This window comes from Ambystoma mexicanum, chromosome 4p (genome assembly GCF_040938575.1).
Source record: "Ambystoma mexicanum isolate Mex_15411 chromosome 4p, UKY_AmexF1_1, whole genome shotgun sequence".
Lineage (NCBI taxonomy): Eukaryota > Metazoa > Chordata > Amphibia > Caudata > Ambystomatidae > Ambystoma > Ambystoma mexicanum.
Genome location: NC_090927.1, coordinates 303,494,728 through 303,514,467, shown reverse-complemented (window position 1 = coordinate 303,514,467; position 19,740 = coordinate 303,494,728). Strand labels below are relative to the sequence as shown.

At 46.4% G+C, this 19,740-nt stretch overlaps 2 protein-coding genes across 5 annotated transcripts in view; one reads left to right on the top strand and one right to left on the bottom strand.

Annotated features, from left to right (window-relative positions):
* Positions 1-2,867, bottom strand: part of PFN4 (profilin family member 4) — a 265,433-nt gene extending 262,566 nt beyond the window's left edge. The window contains exon 1 of one of the 2 annotated variants that reach the window (XM_069605864.1): positions 2,740-2,867. The gene's annotated coding sequence lies outside the window, so the exon portion shown is untranslated. The remainder of the gene's footprint in view (positions 1-2,739) is intronic. The other variant, XM_069605863.1, reaches the window with a different exon arrangement.
* A 77-nt stretch (positions 2,868-2,944) lies between these two features.
* The window catches only part of LOC138453216 (protein FAM228B-like), a 530,008-nt gene continuing 513,212 nt past the window's right edge, over positions 2,945-19,740 (top strand). For all 3 annotated transcript variants that reach the window (XM_069605859.1, XM_069605858.1, XM_069605862.1), the window contains exons 1-2: positions 2,945-3,071; positions 3,164-3,263. The gene's annotated coding sequence lies outside the window, so the exon portion shown is untranslated. The remainder of the gene's footprint in view (positions 3,072-3,163; positions 3,264-19,740) is intronic.

Genomic DNA, 19,740 nt, shown 5'->3' with positions numbered 1-19,740 from the left:
GGGTAAAGGCACATAACCCTCACAATTCCCCCTATGTGGTTGTAGCTTGTTTGCTGTATTTTGACCAATTCAGACAAAATATTTACGCCCCACCATTTAAAAAAAAATGAACAAGCTCCCACGGATTTGAAACCGCCCATTCATATTGAGTGAAGAGTTTTCTACGAGTTTCGAATTTATAAATAAATTGCTAAATTATGTCCTTCAAAAACTGAGATCCTGATGTGGTCTCCCCGCAAGAGAGTTGTGAAACTATTTACACCTCCATAGCCATCTGGCTGACTGAGTGGGTCGTCTGAGGTAGCCTGAAACCCCTCTGGGGGCATGTTTTGTGAGTACTTTCAAATGTGAGGGTGGAAGACCTCAGACCTTTACCAGCATATCTAGCATTTAGAACAATTTTGCAATATATCTTAATATCTAGCATTTATATATAGGTATATAATAACTGTATGGTAGAATGGGGGCAACAAAACAGGAATGGAAAACACAGACACCGACTTCAATTACTCCCGGTTTCTGTCTAACACCCCAAAGGTGAAAGTCAGCCGAACTATTGATTCACATAACGTCAGATCTGCTTTCACTAATGTTGCAGCCCTTCCCAAACGCACACATTAAAGTGATTAGTAATAGGACCAGTGTGGGAAAGGTAGTAAGAGCGCTGGATCGGGTTTGCACATATGTCTACACCGTGAAAGAACTATGCGAGCGGTGGAGAGCATCTGATCAAATAAACTGGACTCTGGGTATTCTGATAAGGATAACAGGGGACTCCATATCACCGGGGACAACACGGCCCAGTGCTAAGAATTCATTTTATGTCACTTGCTATCTGGGGATTCAATACTTGGGCCTTTATTTCAATAACATGGACTAATGTCTCGGGAGGATAGCTCAGGGGCAACGTGCTCACCTTGGAAGCAAGACGACAGAGAGCAACACAGGTTCGATCCCCAGGGCCGCGCTTAGAAACCTCGGGGTATTAAGCGTGTTATAAATAACCTATCATATCATAATGTAAAACTGAAATAAAAAAGCAAATGCCAGGACCGGAATGTGGTGCCCCTCTTAACCTCATACCCTGATGAGGCAGGAGCTAAAGACAGTAGACATCTTAATAGCTTTTCTAGGGTGTGGTTGCAAGAAGATTCAAGTGTAGGAGATTCAAGTGTAGGAAAGAAGCTCTTCTAGAAAATTTGAAATCCCCTCGTTCTCTTCAAGTAGAGGCGTGTCCTGGGGGAGTCTCTGGCTACACATATCTAATATGTATTGCAAGGAGGCAGCCCTATGGCTAGATATACCTAATGTTGTCCTTCAGAACTAAGCATGCCATCCACCATTTCACATTGGTTTATAACTGTACATAAGTCACATTACATACGGAAAGATACAATGTCTGTGTGCAGTGGATAACATTGTTGCAAAACCAGGATGTGAATAAGGAGGGGAAGAGTTGGGTACATCAAAAATACAGCACGTACTGTTGCTTTAGTTATATAAAGTGCGGTGTGTGCCTACCTAACTCTACAAGATGCACCGGGTAAAGCACACAGCACTGTAAAAGAAGCACCACGGTACAAAATAGCAAGCAGTCCAATTAAAGTACCTGGCAGCCCTTGAATCGATCTTCTCCTCTGGCTTTGTAGTAGGTGGGGCGGCTGGGGCCTATAAATGCTATTCTGTGGCAGGGTCAGACTGGCCCATAGGGCAATGCCCAAAGGACCGACCTAGTAATTCACGGTGGGCCAGTTTCTGAAGGCCAATGTGGTCCAGTATGAAGATGAGTAAGCCATCAGCTACTAGTTTTGACCAATGTTACTAGCCAAGTGTCCCATTTCCCAGTACTTCTCTACGAGTTTGTAGAGAAAAAAAAAAGTTACGAAATGGGATTTGTGAATGTGGGCCACATTTTTGTTTGGTTCTGTTGTAACCTGGTACGCAGTGATTGTAGACCAGACACAGATCAGGTGTGAGTCTCTTGCTTAAAAAGTCCAGGTAATATTTATTATACATATCTGCAGTAGGCCCTACAGATAAGGGGTGTATTGGCTACTTTTACTCCCAATAAATAAAAATAGGGAGAAAAAAAATACTCCTATGAAAAAACGGGAAAGAGACATGTACAAACTTGTGCCCCTGCTGTCACCTATATAGTAGCTCCATGGATATGTGTGGACCAGTAGTTCATGTAGTACCACAGAAGTAAACTATTATTAGTGCCTGGTTGTAAGAAATAAACATGTATCGTTTAACGTAAATGAATAAAGAAATAATTATTGCCAAAAGAAAATCTGTTTTCCCCATTTATAACATAATTTCACTCGCTTATAAAATACTACCATGATGAGTGTTAATTTTAAAAAATAAAATAAAATACTACCATGATGAAGGGGACTTACATTTTTACTTCCTAAAAAATAATTTTACTCCCAACTTTAAAAATGGGGAGTGAAATACTCCCACGTGCCATCTGGCACATTGTGTCCAGTAGATAAATGGTTCCAGTTACTCTTTAGTATATACATTTAATAGACCACCCACCAGCCATCCTCGTGCACTCCAACTAAGGCCCCCAACGGACACATTCAGAACATTCACACTCAAGAGCATTCCGAGATGGCCAGCAGGACAGGACAACATTCATACACCCGGTACAAGAACCTTTAACATAACATTCCCCCCTTTTTTTCGCCCATGTTAACTCTCGGGGAGTGGGGAGGTGCATAGTAAACTCACCGACTCACTGCTAAAAACCCACACTGCATTCGCTGTTCACATCGACTCTATAACAAGCCCGCCCTTCACCCAGCCAGCCAATAGAAATCTACCGAATTCCTCTAGCTCGTTCGTATAAGCGGAAAGCTGGCTTTCTAATGCATACGATTGGACAGAAAACCTGTCCCTCTGAGCTCAAACAGCGAGGGTGGAGCGAAGCGGCATTGCTATGGCGACCGAGGAAGCCAAGTGACTCTTTGTGGGGGCCCGCGGAAGGATACGCCACGGGGGGGACCAGTACAACTGTGGGAGGGGAGCAGTTGAAAGTAGTACCCTAGCCCGAGGGTAGCGGGGTGAGTATGGAGGGATGTTGTCTGGGTTGGTGAAGGTCAGCTGGCAGCCTGGCACTGATGATGTAAGCCCGCTCTTCTGTGTGTCTCTGCAGGTGACGGGCAGCGGAGGATCCCCGTCGCCCTCGGCTTAGCGCAAGACCGGAACATGGCTTAAAACGAGGCGATGCCGACCCCACCCCGCGGGATTGCGAGGTCAGAAGCCGCCCCTCTGTTTTTATTCCCATCGATATGCGCCACTCGCTTAATTTATTCAAGCCCACCCGTCCCTTTACCTACACGACCACTGTAGCCAAAGTGTCATTGTTAGCACTTGTGCCATACCCACGTAGAGCCCTTGTCCGGTGACATTAGCCGCATACACCTGTGCTATCAATTATTCACACGTACTGCCCTTTGAGCCATTTGCATCCAGCCAATGCCATTCATCCTACCTATCCTTCACTTTGATGTTCTCGTGCTTGCACCTGGAGAAGAGGACAATATCCACATACACACCACACTCTAAAACAAAGTGTGCAGCCCTGAGTGTAGCATTCCTTAGGCCCCCATAACCTTGTATGTTGCTAGATTTGGTTCACATCTCCATCTACATCTCCAGCTGGTTGTAGTTCCTTACTTTCATAAAATAGGTGGAGTGCACAAGAACTTTATCTCTGGGACTCTACCTCACTCATCTCGCCCTCCAGACTTTCCACAGCCCTATTAGTTCACATTCTATGCTCCTGCGTCTTCCCTGCTCAGAGGAGTGGGAGTAACGGGTAGTTAAGTCATACTGCATCCACAGTGGCAAAGGGAAACCCACAAAACCTCCATGCCCCTGGTTCCTATCACCGACAGGGCCGTCTTACACCAGATTGCAGCCCTGGCAGGAAGCATCGTTGCTCCCCCCCACCCCCCTCCCCCCTCCAATAACAACAAAACAAATTCAGGGGAGGAAAGTGAACATCCCCTACCCACTCACCAATAGCCCATGAACGCCCTGGCTTTTCTATCCTGGGGTTCCATCATTTCCAAGTGACCCAATTGGCTCAGCCTTCTTAGGCTTCTATGCAAGAGGAGGAAAATAATCACACTCTTTTTGCATAACATATTTCAATATATAATGCATGCATTTCTTGTGTCGCACTTCAAGTAATTTCTATAAAACAGTATTCTTAAAAGCCCAGCATAAGCCCACATTTCTTACAATTAGACATGAGAACATATATGCTTGTCTAAGTTACAGACTGGTCTCAAATGCCAGCTTCGCCACAAAGTGTGTGATCCTGGACACATGATTTTATCTCACTGTGGTTTATCTGCCAAACTTTCAATAGTCTGGAAGTTATTTAGTTCATAATGTATCATAGATGCCAACATTATCCATTCTATTAGGGCAATGCTAGGCCAGTCCTGGTTTTAAATTTGTATAATGGGACCTCTAGTCCTCGATTTATAATGGAGAAATCCAAAATGACAAGTTCCAAAATGCAAAGTTAAAACCAGGAATGTCCTAGCATCTCTTGAATGGAATAGATGTGTTGGCCTGCATGGTGTACGCTATTATATTTAAAGGCTCATTCATGGTATTTTGTTTCTCGTATACGTCAGCTTTTTAGAGTACCAACTTTGGTTGGGTGATACTGTATGTAAATATATTCTATGTAAAGTATTTTGGTGAAAGCTCTATATAAACTACATATCATTACTGTATTTGCAAAACGTACCCACCGAACACCCTGCTCTTGTACAAGGATGAGTCACCCCACTATTGAATAGCGGCACCCACGCTATAGATTGGTGATCACTCTACTCAAGCAGGCCCAGCTGAAGATGTGTGGGGGCCCATTTAAACATGTGCGGGATCACCCTCCTTAGAGCGAAAACAGTCTGAAGCAACCCTGGTGTGCATTATACATACATTACAATGGTGACAAAGATAAGGTTAATATCCGCTGATTGTCACAAGGCAGCCAGCAGCCATAGAGTTTAAACACGAAATGCCGACTGAAGAGCTCTAAACCCTTCTTTGTCAGCAAATGGCTGAGATTGGAAGGAACCAGTGTTAGAAGGCAATGAGTTGATAACACTTCTGTATATCTCGTGGGAAAAGAAAATGCAGCTTGTAATGCAAGTGCTGCAAAGCGCACATTTGAAGCCCCAGAACGAAAATAGAGAAATAAAAATATTGCTGACTGACAACCTGGGGGCAGTTGTTGGACACCGCCTAAGGCTCGAGGCCCCTTCCATTTGAAAAAGTTGAAACGCCCTGACACCGTCCCTGCACTTAAGTACAGGTGTCTTCTGAAGGTACGCAATCCTTCAGCCTGCATTCATCATCCATGTAAACTACATAGGCCTCGGAAACTACGGTTCACCGCCCTCTATTGCAGTGATCTTAAAAGCCTCACATCTAGAACAGTGGCATGATGCCCTAGAGGCCAGTCTCCTCTGCTGAGAGTTCAGATCTGGCCTTCCTGAAATAATTTTCAGCGCAGAACTAGGTCCTTTCACTGAAGGAGCATGGGGGGTGGACTCGCCTGCGTGATGCCCCACAGAGCCCATTTACCTGCTGTACTAGTGAACATCTACACTGGGCCTTTCGATCACGCCACTGGAATATGAAAAGTACAATTTACATAAATTATATGTATGATATCTCTGAGGAATACATTAAAAGTGCGCCTGTTCTGTTCCACTTCCTCAGCCCGCTGTGGGAGATACCAACATACCATTACAGCACCTAGATTATATAACACTCCATTTAGAGTGCTAGTGGAATCTATAATGTACTCACTGGTTCATCGGTCAGTGCCGGCAGAAGACCCGTGTTCCAGCTCGCTGGTAAAACTGTAACTGAAACAAGCAGGACAGGTTGGGAAGGGCGAGGCCAAGTTTAGCTCGGTAGAATATAGACCTCAAAGGACAATAATGAATGTAGGTTGTTTGTCACTGCTTGTAGTACGTCCTAATGTATATGTGTCTGCCTCTGCCACAGGATTATCTAGAGTTGAATTGTTAATAGATTTTATTAGGAAATACTTGTGCTCCAATTGATAATGTTCTGTTAATGAGTGATATTTATGAAGCCACTGCCAAACAAAAGCATCTGAAACGCAAAGGGTCGAAGTGTGAAAAATAAAGTACTTGAACTCTGGGCTTTAATGGAGTAAGAGTAACAATAGAGGAGGATTTAATCGGGTGTTTGTGGGTGGTGTTATTCTTAATTTGATGGCCATTTACAATGGCCAAATAGTTTCTCTGGACCAGAGCTGGAACATAAAAACAGATTTTGCTCAGATATTTTACTATCACACATGGATTTTCCTAAGATGTAGGATTTTCAAAAGTGAAATATAAAACACTGCCATATGAACATTTATAAATTGGAATGTACAAGAACGAATATCCTATTTGATTTTTATAAGCAGTGGCATTTTATACTTCACAAGGTTGAAGGAAAAAGTGTATGATGGAGGTGTGATCATTTTACCCAATGTATGCAAGGTGGCTTTCTCTTTTTGTAGAATGTAATGCCTGTTGGTTTCCTGTTAATTTTACAAATAGTAAGTTCTATAAATGTGCATACAAAAAGAAACATTGCTCACTCACCTCTGTGTGACACTGAGGCCATGGTTATTTTAATAATCTGGAAAGCTACATTGTCCACACTGAAAAACGTTTATGCTAGTGACGGGTTGGTGAAATGCTTATAGTAGTAGGAGGAGCCCCCCTTTTGTCTCCCATCAAAGGCCCCTTTTTCCGGTCTTAGTCCCGCCCCCTTTTGACACGCATTGCTATAAACTTAATATAAAAAACTTGCTACTGATTGCTTAAATTGTCCCATGCTCTGAGTCAAAGTTCACCCAAGCGATAGAGAAAGAGACGCTGCGAGGTGGAGTACATCTAGCTGGTGGCTCTCCTCCTGCCATTTCGCTAGCCCCAATTGCCAAACTACCAACCTGCTTAATCGGCCACCTGGGGCCCGTGGGGGCTGCGAGCGCTGCAAATGGGCTCTCCCTCAATGTGGTCTGATGGTGGCCAAACAGGCCTTGTGGGCTGGCGGATTGTGGAAACTTTTTGTGGACCTGGTTTTTGGGCTTTTTGGTGCTTTGATGCTTGTACTTACATTGAGGAACTAAACTTTGTTACATTGAAGAGCTTGCCTGGTCTGCGTCAATCCAAGGTGGCAAACTGACAGGACTCCCCCGTGAGCTAATCGGACAATGCTCCCCTGTTTTAATCTTTTAACTTATTTGTATTGATTTTATCCTAACATCATCTTTTTAACTCATTTTTTTTAAAGATATCATTTAGCTTGAATTAGACTTTTGAATCATATTTGTATTGATCATTAATTCTACTAATTCTATTTTTACCTTATGGCAAACTAAGGTTACCCCAGGAGCGATAGATGAGAGCAATTGTGTGATTGTGGTAAAGGGGGGTGCTGATCATGGTGAAACGTAAACCGACCACAAGCTTCTTGGCTACCCAGGGCCCGAAGAAAGTCAGAAAAGTTAAGGACAAGGAAAAATCCCCTCTGCTGGAGAATATAGTGGCTGTAGCAGAGGGAGCACCTGGAGTGTTGCAGGGTTTCAAAGGGGGGGAGGTGGAAGCAAATCTGGATTCTTACTTACAAAAAGTCATACGACTGGAGGAGCAGATTAGGGTGGCAAAGTTGGCAATTACCTCCACAGGGAGGCGGGCCACATTGTGTAAACTTGTCCCAGCAAGCAAGCTCCCAAGAGGCAACCAGGCCAGCACTCGGGGCGACGGACGGTCCATGCTCCGTGGCTGTCCCTCGCCCGTTGTCCAGCCTGGATGCTGTATCAGCAATCTCCTCACTGTCTTCAGCAACAGGTGTCCATGGCCAGGCTGACCTGCACAATGTTCCCTACGGGGGCAATAATGTTTCTCCCTCTTTGGTAATTGAACCAGAGAGTATGCCAGAAGAGGCATAGGGGTGAGTGGGGAGAAGGCTATGAGCCAAGAACCAGTGGTTCCTGTGGAAATACATGCTCCCTCCAACCATCCTCCCAGTCAGCGTATGCTCCCCCTGATGTCAGGAAGACCTCAGTCTTTACCCCAGCATTCGAAACCTACAGGTACCCAATATGGGGTACAAGCCATAACCAGAGGGGCCCACTGCCGGTACAGGTCAAGGCAGATCCAAGGTGCCACTCCCTCCAGTTGTCGCCGGAAGCTCTACCACTGGTGGGTGTAATATTAAATGTACCAACCTTGGGAACTGGGTGCATGGAAAATTGTGGGGCACTGATCAATAAATCAACTCAATGGGTGAATTCACAAATTCAGGGGGGCTCTATAGATCCCTGTTTGATTCTAATGGCCCGTGGAGTACCGTGGGTGGGCTGAATGGCAACATCAATAGCTGGGGACTGTGTGGTGGTAACTTTCAAAACCGCACAGGTGACCAAGTACCTGGTAGAGTCTAACCTGACCACTCCCAGTTAAAATCTTAGGGCCTGGTTGGTCCCCTTTACCCCTTTCTACCCCCAGGACAGGGAGAAAGGAGGGGCAGCACCTAGGGACATGGGTCGAGTTCACTCAAAAATGCCCTTGGGCCCATGCCGGACCCCCTTCCAAGTGGTTCAGCACCCATATGGTGGGGGATGCAGGGTGGAGGGGGTGACAGTGTATCTGACTCGGTGCTTGCCTAGAGGAATCAATTCACCTGTCTGACTGATATGGACGACATCGAATCATGCCAGTCCCCTGGGGTTGCCCATGACAGTTGCAAGAGGTAACTAACACCGGGTGCTGCTCTGGGCCTTCCCAATGTAGGGTTTGTGGACGGGGGAGATAAATCTGTCATCACTGTCGTGGAATGTGGCCGAAATAAAAACAAGGCTGGCCTGTTCAGAGACACAGATCACATCTAGTGAAGTAGATGTTGTACTGCTCCAAGAAACATGGTACCAGGATGAGGTCAATGTTGATGGTTTTCTCTCATACCAGTGGTTGGTGGAGAGAAACGAGCGAGGGAGAATGCTGGCTATGTATTTTGGTCAAAACAAACCTGGAGAGTGTACAGGTGGTTTTGACAACCCCAGTGCCATATACATTGACGGTTACAATCCTCAGAACGGGCCAGTTCGTTTTTATAATAGTCCCCACAAACAGTATGGGGAAAACTGTCTGGGTGTGTTGGATTTTGTCATGTAGGAGCTTTCTACCAGGCTCCATATGGGTAATGTGTGTTTGGTATTGGGAGGAGGCTTTAATGCGAAACTGGGGGGTGGACCAGAAAACAACTTACACGATAACATAGAAGACTCTGTGGCAGGGAAGTCCCCTCCTGTTATGATGAACACTAGGCTCTGTGCGGAATGGTTCGGTCTCTGGCACCATCTCTGAGTGGGGACTGCGGTCAACAAATAGGAGACTGGGTGGGGACATTCCTGGCAGAGTCACTGTCTCCTCTGCAATGGTTAGCTCAACGATTGAATATTTGTGTGTGCCAGTTGAGCATTGGGGTCTCATAAAAGGGTTTGGGGTGTTGGATAATATCTGTAGTGACCACTTTCCCATCAAACATGAGATTAAGTCAGCCCCAACGGTGGACAGGCTGGCCAGGTATATCCCCTGGAAGTATCCTTGGATACATCCCGGCGTAGGCTTAAATGGAAGGAGGATAAGAAGGATTTATTATGAAGAAAGGCAGTATTATCAAGTTCACGAGAACTTGAAACTCTGCTGTCGGGGAACCTGGAGAGTGAACATATACTGGAGGAGTTTGGAAGCATGCTGACTCAGCTCTCCCAGTTGTTTTCTTGTGCCCCAGGTAAACGAGGAGGAAGGAGAGGGGAGGGGTGGTTCGACTCTGAAGGCACCAAAGCTAGGAAGAACCTCTTACTTGCTTTGGGCAGCATTGGAAGCCTGGGTGGTAGCTGCAAGGGATAAGGACTCCAAATTATTTTGGGAGATTTCCCAGAAGGGCCCATACTATAAATTTAATATGGACATATTCCAGATAAAGCCTGGATGGACCATTTTTCTACCTTTTATACACTGCAGGGAGTATGGCTGATGAAGGTCTAGCGCCTAGGGGCACCCCCCGGGATGTAGTGATGGGATGGGCACTGAGGCAAGCATTGTTTTCTCAGTGGACGAAATCAAGAAGGCTATTGGTTGCCAGCGCTGTAACCGAATTCCGGGGCCAGATAATGTCCCTGGTGATTTATTTGTTATGACTCCGGATCTCTTGGCACCCGTTCTAACACAAGGTTTTAATGCAATATGCGCGGGTGGGTCTATCCCACCCTCATGGTCCATGGCGGTTATCCAGCCAATATACAAAAAGGGATCTCAGGCTCCCCCTGCTTCGTACTGTCCCGATCCATGCTCCTGAGCCCCTCAGATATAACGGCCCCCTGGTAGCAGTGGGGCTAAGGCCCTTCACACTGGCCTCAGGGGCCTTACAACACCATCAGAAACATACATGGAGTCAGCCAGGCTCATTATCAGGAATAAAGCAACACCAGTTTAGGACCTTAATCCAACAAGGAGGCCTATCACACAGCTCAGTTCTTTAGAACCAAGCCATGTGGTCTAGTGATTTGGGTGTGGCTGGGCCTGGAACTACTTGGCCTGGAACTACTTTACCTGGGCTATTTAAACCACACCCAAACAGCAGAACACGCTTCGCGTTATTCTGCACTCCTGCAGCGTAACGCTCACCGTGTTCAGCTCCTGCTCATCTGCTTCTCCGGCGGCCCGATCTTGAGTCCTTGATCTGGATTCCATTTCTAACCTGGAAGAACAAGAACAGCATTAGCGAGCAAGAACACTTACCTGTGAGTAACCGGTCCTGAAACCATCCTGCGCTTCGCTTACCTCGCCCATCTCTGGATTTCACCGCAGCCTGCAACGGTAAAGGAACAAAGACAGCATTAACAACAATTCTTACCTGGGCAAGCAGCGCTTCGATCGCTCATCACTCCGAAACATTGCTGCAACCTGTACAAAGAAGGGAAGAGAACACAGGTTAGCAATTAACACTAACAAACAGCGCCGCGCACCATGCATCAATTACTCACCGTGGTTTTCGCCATCCGGCGTGGCAACTCCGAAAATCGCAATTATCCCTGTGAAAATAAAAAGAGACATTATTAGGGAACAGCGTAGTGGAGCAAAGACGCTAAGAAGACAGAGAAAACGAAGGGAAATGAAGAGATAGAATAAAGACTGAAAAGACATTATAACTCACCTGGAAAACAGCAAGCAGAGTCTCAGTCACAGCCGGTCTGGACCCGACATAAGGGCATACGGACCAGTGAAGCAACTAGGTCCACGGAACGCCCGCATCGACCACACGCCCTTGCACAGATACGCAGAACGGAGAGTTCAACACACAAAAACCTAAGGTGAGCAATAACCCCAAGGGAGGGGATTTGGACCAGAGGGAGGTGGGAGTCCACCCATCACAGAACCAGTATCCTAACCCTCCATTCTCATGTTATAGGTGCTACCCAAGGTCTGGCACGTAACCAAGCAGAAAGGGGTCCGGGATAGCGCTTAGACGTCCATCCAGTATTGTGCGGCGCCCCCGTGGATACCAGGTTAGCGTAACACGTACAGACCTATTTCACTCTTGGATTCTCTATTTAAAATATTATGTTGTGCCATTCTGGCCCGACTTGAGGACTCGGTTGTGAGTAGCGAAGTTCTCTCTCCGGTCCAGCTAGGATTTAGGCCAGGGCTGGGTACAGCGGAGCAGGTACTCCCCCTCTATTGACACATTCCCTATACTTGAAGTAGAAGCCCATTTATTTGGCATTCATAGATCTGAGCACAGTATTTGACAAAGTCCACCATGCTAAGCTGTGGGCCATGCTCGGGTCCATGAATTGCCAGCGGCCCCTGGTAAACCTTTGACCAGGTTTCATGGCCCCACGCAAGCATGTGTCAGGAATGGTGCCAATGGGCATTATACAGGTTCCTTTCCAGTTGAACTGGGGGTACGCCAGGGATGCGTGTTGGAGGCCCTTAGTTTCTGCCTATATGTAAATGGACCACCATTTCAATGCGTTCATTCAAACCCTTATGTACACTTCTGGTTAGGAAATTCAGCTGTTGTTCTTTGTTCAGCAGTTTCTTTTTATTGTTATTCATGTCATTGCTTGTTTTCAGCTGGAACAGGACTGTGCATTGGATCTGTTCTACTGTATGGATTCCTTCTATCCAGTGTGATACAAGTGGTGCATTCGGAACATGCTTTTTTATGCAGATTTCGTGTTCAGTAATTCTGGTTTTGATCTTCATTTCTGTTTTCCCTATATACAGTTTTCGACAGGGGCACTATGTGCCATACATCACCATTTTAGAATTGCAATTTGTAAATCCGGTTTGTCTCCAAGGTTTAGGGAATCCAATATCCACTTCTACAGTCTTTGTTGTTTGTGTGCAACATAAGTATTTGCTAAAGGGAAATTACCCTTTACCGGTGGGATACCCCATGTTTCTGTCCGCGTTTTTTACCCTTGTATTCTTATACTTATATCATTTCTGGTGATCTGGTCCTTTTGCTTCTTCTGAAGGCTATTAATGGTTTGCTAATTGAACATTTACCTTTCTCCATAACCTTCCAATTTTTGTTTATCATTTTTTTGATAGGTTACTGTAAGTATTAACAAACACTAATTTCTGGTCTTCCTTCTTGGATGACCATTGTTCCTTGTATTCCATTAAGTAATCACGATTATTGTTGGTGGCTCTTTCCAGAGCTTTGGCTGGTAAATCTATAGGGTACCCTCTATTGTGAAGCTTGGTTCTCAATTCATTTGCTTCTTTCTTAAAGTCCCTTTTCTTGGTGCTGTTTCTTCTGAACCAGAGGAATTGTCCTAATGGCAAATTGTCTCTCGCATGGCACGGATGGAAACTGTCATAGTGGAGTAATGAATTACAACTTTTTCTTTTCTTCTTCAACTGTGATTGCCATCATCAACACAGGGGCACGGCCCGCAGACAGAACTTCGGCCCTTCATGAGACTTAATTTGCTGTGCGACAGTGCGATTTTGTGATCAATGCAACATTTGGAAGAATGGAAGCCCAGTGCTGGTGGCACTGGCAATGGCAATATGTAATACACAGTTTAATTCATATATTTTTTTAAAAAAACCTTTATTTTAATTTTGACAGGCACTTCACAAGAATACATTATTGCACCACCATAGTGGACAGTAGGGTTAAACAATCGAACAGCATTTCCATGTTTACTTTCAGTTCAGTTTGTACAATGCGAAAAGTTTTCATTCTATATTCTCATCGTCACTGTCTTGGGTACAGTTGAGGTATGCCCCCAGTGGGGTCCATATGTCCTTTGGTCTGCACACTGCCGCAATACTTCTCATGTAGTGTTCCTCATTCTCCTGTACATATAGTAAGTCTGGTAGCCACGTTTTGTGGTTTGGGGCTGTTTTAGATTTCCATACTTGTAAAATGTTCTTCTTGGCTACTGCCCCTGCAATGGTGACAAAACGGCAGATTTTGATCGAAGCCTTACCTATGTCTCCCAACAAGTACTTCAATGGGGTAGCTGGGTTAATCAGCTCGGTGATGTCGCTTACACTTCTAGCCACTTCTTCCCAGAATGCTTTGACAGGGGGGCATTCCCAATACATATGAATGGAGTCTGCCGTGTTAGCATTGCATTTAGGGCAGGTTGCATTTTGGGCAGGGCCGAACTTGGAGACCTTGTGTGGTGTTATATGCAGATGATTTAGGATTTTAAATTGAATTAGTCTAAAATTCGAGTTTAGTGAGATGGACTTGGTATGTTGACAGTCTTTGGCCCGTTTGGAGTCATCAATGGTGATGCCTAAATCCCGCTCCAATTTTAGTTTCATTCATGCAGTTTCTGGACGGAGTATGTTCTTGGGCTGCCCCATATAGACTGGATATTGTGCCTGTGAACCCCTCATGTGACATAGTTGTCGTTATGAATTGATGTGTCTCGGGAGCCATGGGAAATGTAGGCCATTTCCTTTTGCATGCTGCTTTCATGCGGTAGTACTGTAGAGTAGTAATGAGACCCGATCCCACTTTGCCCTGGACAATTTCTAGTGAGGCAAATCTACCATGTGGGTATAAATCCCCTAATCTTATTTCCTTACCAGCATCCCATTTCCTTTGTAGCGCGGTGTCAATAGTGGGTTCTAGATCTGGGTAGTGCCATAGGGAAACAACCGGCCAATATGGGTTCTCGTAGCCCACTCTTGCAAACAGGCTAGCCCAAGCTCGTACTGTTGTGGCCACTGGATCCACCTCCTTAATGTTTCCTTTGATTTTAGCAAATTGCATCGCCTGTATGATTGTAGGGGCTACTGCGAACTTGTCAGCCCGCACGTGAGCGTGTGGCTCGGCTGTATTCGACCAGTATTTGGCGAAGTGTGCCTGTGCTGCGTGGAAATATAATGTGTAGTCTGGGGCTGCCAGCCCACCAGTTTCATATCTTTCGCACATTCTTTGCCAGTTGAGTCTCACCGATTTCCCGCCCCAAACGAATGCTGTGGATAATTTCTGTAGTTTCTGGAAGAATTCTCTGCCTGGCCATATAGGGATGCCACAGAACAGGTACAACAGTTTGCGGACCATGACCATTTTGAGTAGGGCTACCCGCCCATATAGGGATATTGGCAGTGCACCCCATACTTTGAGTTTGTGTTCCAGAGTTTGCAAGTATGGTTCATAATTGTTTGTGTAGAGGGTCTGCCTATCGGTGGCCATTTGTATGCCCAGGTAGCGTGCAGAGTTAGGGGCCCATTTGAAACCGCTTGCAGCCTGTGATTGCCCCGTGTTTGGCGTCAATGGGATGATCTCAGACTTGAGTAGGTTGAGAATGTGGATATTTCCTTCATGATAGGGGGAAGGTGTGTTTCAGGATGTCTTAACATATATCATCGTGTCATCCGCATATAATGAGAGGAGTTGGGGGCACCCCTGATGCGGATTCCCCTCCAGGTATGTTCGTGTCTCACCTTAGCCGCCCTATTGTAAGGGCGAATATAAATGGGGATGGTGGGCAGCCTTGTCGAGTGCCCCTCTCCATTGTAAAGGAGGATGATATGGTATTGTTCGTCCTAACCATTGCGGCTGGTTTCTTGTATAACACTTGGATGTAACCTATGAATGTTGGGCAAAACCCCATTTACCCCAGGATCGAGAACATATAATTCCAAGATACTGAGTGAAATGCTTTTTCAGCGTCCAGGGTGATTGTGTTTGCTTTGGCGTTTGGATCCAGTTGTGATGTGATGGCGAAGAACCTCCTTAGATTCAGTGCAGTTGATCGGGTTGGGATAAATCCCGATTGGTATGTGTGGATTTACTTGTTCATGTAAGGAATCGGGAGATTTGCTCTTGCTTTGCCGTACATTTTTGCGTCCGTGTTAATTAATAACAGGGGGCGATAGGATGAGGGATCCTGTGGGGGCTTGTGTGGCTTAAGCAGGACAGTTATTACCGCCTCTCTCATGGTGTTTGGTAGGTCACCCCTCTCAAGTGCTTCCTCCCATACTTCCAACAATCTAGGGGCCATCTGAGACTTGAACACCTTGTAGAGATCGACTGGGATGCCGTCCGACCCCAGTGTCTTGCCTGCTCCTAGATCAGCAATGGCTTGTTAGATTTCCTCAGTCGTCAGATCCAACAGTGCCCTTTCCTCATCTCCTAGACTGGGTATTGGGATGGAGTCTATATATTCTTTGAGTTCCTCAGGGTTCGCTGTGTCTGCGTTTGTATAGAGCTTGGAGTAGAACTGTTTGAATACGTCATTGATTGATTCTGGGGGCGTTTGTACTGATGCCGGAGAGTCGCAGATGCTGGTAATTTGTCTCGCTCCCTGGTCAGTTCGGATAAGGGTTGCCATTGATTTGCTGGCCTTATTCCCTTCTCCATATCTCCTGGCCCTAGTGGGTTGGGTTATGTGGTGTAATTCTCTGTCTGGCAGGCTTTTGAATTTGTCCATTTGAGTCTGTATTTTCTGCAGGTGTTCTTTCCCGTCACTATTGGGTTGTTGTGTCTCAAGATCCCTCCGCTCGCGTTCAGCCTGTAACAGATCCTTTCATATATCCCTAAGGTTGCGGTAGGATATTCCCATCAGGTGGCCTCTCAGCCAGACTTTAAACGATTCCCATACCGACCTATGGGTCTGTACTGACCCTACATTTCGAGCAAAGAAATCCTCTATTTCGGTTCGGAGAGGTTCTATCACTGATTTGTTCCGCAGCAGGTCTGGCGGCATGCGCCAGTTCTGGGTGGTATGTATTGTATTCCTTGGGATCAGCTGCAGGAGGACCGAGGAGTGGTCTGACAATGTCTGCGGTAGTATGGTACACTGTTCAACCTCTGTGACCAGCTCAGAGGAACACAACCAGTAGTCGATCCTTGAACTGGACGCATGTTCCCCGGAGTAGAATGTGTATTCCCTTTTTTGAGGATGTAATTCACGCCAGGTGTCTACCAGGGGTAGGGTAGTGTGGACATTGCTTGTCTCAATGTCATTGCCGCCTTAGTGTGTTGTCTACAGCTTCCAGTTGAAGGGTCCAAGCCCAAGTCCAGTATTGGAGTAAGGTCTCCCCCCCTACCCCCAAATTTTGTATTTGTATTTTATTGAATTTATATAGCCCTTTAATCCAAAGTGCTTTACATGAAAACAAGCAAAATACAACAAGCATAAGATGGCAATTGAATCACAACTCGAAAACAGTATAAAGAACAATTTACAATATTGCAGACGTGAGGAGGGAGTAGGGAGGGGCAGAGGTGTGTGACGGAATGGTAGGTGTTAGTGCTACGCTCACCTGTTATCCACGGGGACACCATCCAGCCCTGGTTGGATGATTTGCACTCTCGAACCCTCTCCCGGTCCCTTGGTAAGGCCTCTGGTTAAAGATGGATCTGCAATATAGGAGAGCTGGATTCAATACCAGATTGTCTTTATGTTTTCCCACCTCCCTTGGTCTCAACTTCTTCCTCCCCCTTGGGCCTTCTCCTCACCTTAATATTGTAAAAGGCGGATTCTCTGTCCTGCTCCTCGTGGCAGGGGCGCGTAGATGTGTGGGGCGAGCAGCGACCAAGTTACTTCACTGGTGCAAGGGAATCCAGGCCTGCTGCGAATCCGTAGGTTTGCTGCTTTACAGTCTTTATATGCAGTTCTTATGTTCCTCTTAGTTCGAATAATAATGTCTTGCTTCTTTCCTTTTAGGTATGGAAAGGTATTTTGGTGTTGTCATGCAGTTTGAAGATGAGCATGAGCCGGTAGGCGAAAGCGCGGTGTGCATGATGCTGTCCGGTGAGTAATGCGCGATGCATGGCGCTGTTTCGCCTTTTATATTGCTAACCTGTGTCTTTTCTCTCCTTGCAGGTTGTGATGTTCCTCGCCGAGCGCCGTAATGTTCCAGCAATGATACTGACCAGGAGATGACTTCCCAGGTAAGAATTGTGTGGCTTTCTTCATTCGGGAGGAAACGTGAGTAAACGCTTACTAATGCTGTCTTTCTTTCTCCTCTTTCCAGGTTATGGTATTCCAGGATGCATGTTGTGCGGGATGATGGAGTTCGTACCTTCAGGTGAGTGGAACTGAAGTCGGCGATGGATTGAAGACAGGATACTGTTCCAGATAAGTTTCCTAGTGTTCCTTCTCTCTCTGCAGGTCCTTGGTTTCGGGTAAGCTGGCATCAAAGAACTAGACACGGTGTCACAGAATTCCCCCTTTCTCACCTGGGAGCGATCCTTGCAGGATTTCTTGGGTGGTGTCTTCTTACGCATGGACCTGGTCTTGTATAAGCCCGCGTAAGCCTCTTCTGACTCCAGCGTGCGTTCAGAGCTCCAGGATTCAGACACTCTGGGATCCAGGAACGAAGAAGGTGAGCACAGAGCACACGAGTCCGGGAAACAAGGAAGAAGGAAGAGGGTAATGGAAATGGAATTAGGAGGTCCAGGAACAAGGATAACAGTGTAGCAAACTACGGAGCACACGTCTAGTCGCTGCTTGCAGTAGCATTGAGACGCGCGGGCGCAGCCTATTTGTAAATACGCTACGTCTGACGTAAAGACAAGGAAGATGTTGCACGTTAGACGGCCATGTTGGGAGTATCAAGGAGTGCAAGCCCCGTTGTGATAAGGGGCATGTTCTGTGGATCATGACACACGGTGAGCGTTACGCTGCCAACAGCAGAATAACGCAGAGCATGTTCTGCTGTTTGGGTGTGGTTTAAATAGTCTCAGGTAAAATAGTCCCAGGCCTGCCACACCCAAAGTAGTCCAGGTAAAGTAGTCCCAGGCCTGCCACACCCAAAAGACTAGACCTCATAGCTCAGTTCCTTGTAACTGAGCTATGTGTGTGCCTCCATGTTGGCTGAACCCCCCCCCTCCACCCCCCACCCCAAGTTAAATAGTCCCAAGTAAATAGTCCCATTCTAATGTTGGTCTTCGTGATGGTTATGAGCCTGGTGACAAGGCGCCAGGACTGACTCCAAGAGAGTCTTGGATGAGGTTTTAAGGCCTTTGACCTGGCCCTAACTGGAAGGCTGACTTGCCAGTGAGGGCCAGGGGCAAAGGTCATGGCAGTTAGTGGAGGTAAGAGAGGGGGTAAGAGGTAATGCAAGAATGTGTGAGGAAGAAGAGAGGAAAGAGTAGGTCTAGATGAGAGCAGGGGGTGGGGAGAAAGGAGGTAGGGAGGATGGAGAGGGTAAGGAAGAGCAGTAGTACGAGGTGAGGAATGATGGTGAGGGAGAAGAACGAGAGGAAACTAAGGGTGCTAGGGAGGTGAGTGAAAAAGATAAGATTTTAGAGAAGAGCGAAAGGAAGGGTAGGAGGGGGAAGAGCGGATGTGAAGGGGGAGGCGGTTCCAGTGGAGGGGAGCAAGGAGTTGGAAAGAGCGGAAGCGGGAGGGGGCGCAGGGAGGTGGAGGAGAGAGTAGGAAAGTATTATCAGAGTGGAGAGAACGGGAAGGGGTATAGAAAGTAAGAAGGGAGGAGAGGTAGGGGGGGTGCAAGACCATAGAGGGATTTGAAAACAAGACAGAGGAACTTGAATTTGAGCTTGGAGAGAAAAGAGAGCCAACCTAGAGAGGTGAGAGAAGAGGAGATGGAATCAAGAGGTGAGAGAAGGCAGAGGGAGCGGATGGGAGTGTGGTAGATAGATTTGAGTGGGGAGAGATGAGATGAGAGGAGGGGAGTCCAAAGAGAAGGGAGGAACAGTAGAAGAGTCTGGAGAAGATGAGGGAGGTAATTAAAAGTTTAGTAGCGTGAAAGGTACGGAGGAGTCGAATTTTACGTATGTTGTAGAGGTGAAAGCGACAAGACTTGGCAGTAAGAGAAATGTGGTGAGATAGAGAGAGGTGAGGGTCAATATGAAGACCAAGGTTATGGGCATGGGGAGAGAAGGAGAGCTGGGAGGTGGGAAAGAAAATGGAATGGGGAGGGGAGGGTGGAGGAGAGTGTTGGCAGGGAAGAAGAGGAGTTCTGTTTTTTCAGTATTAAGAGTAAGGAAGTGAGAGGACATCCAGGATTTGATAGCAGAAAGGCAAGAAGATAGTTTATCATGAATGTCGGAGGAGAAGGAGAGGAAAAGCTGGGTATCATCTGCATAGAAATGGTGCGAGATGCCAAAGGAGGAGATGATAGGAGCTAAGAAGGAAGTGTAGAGTGAGAAAAGAAAGGG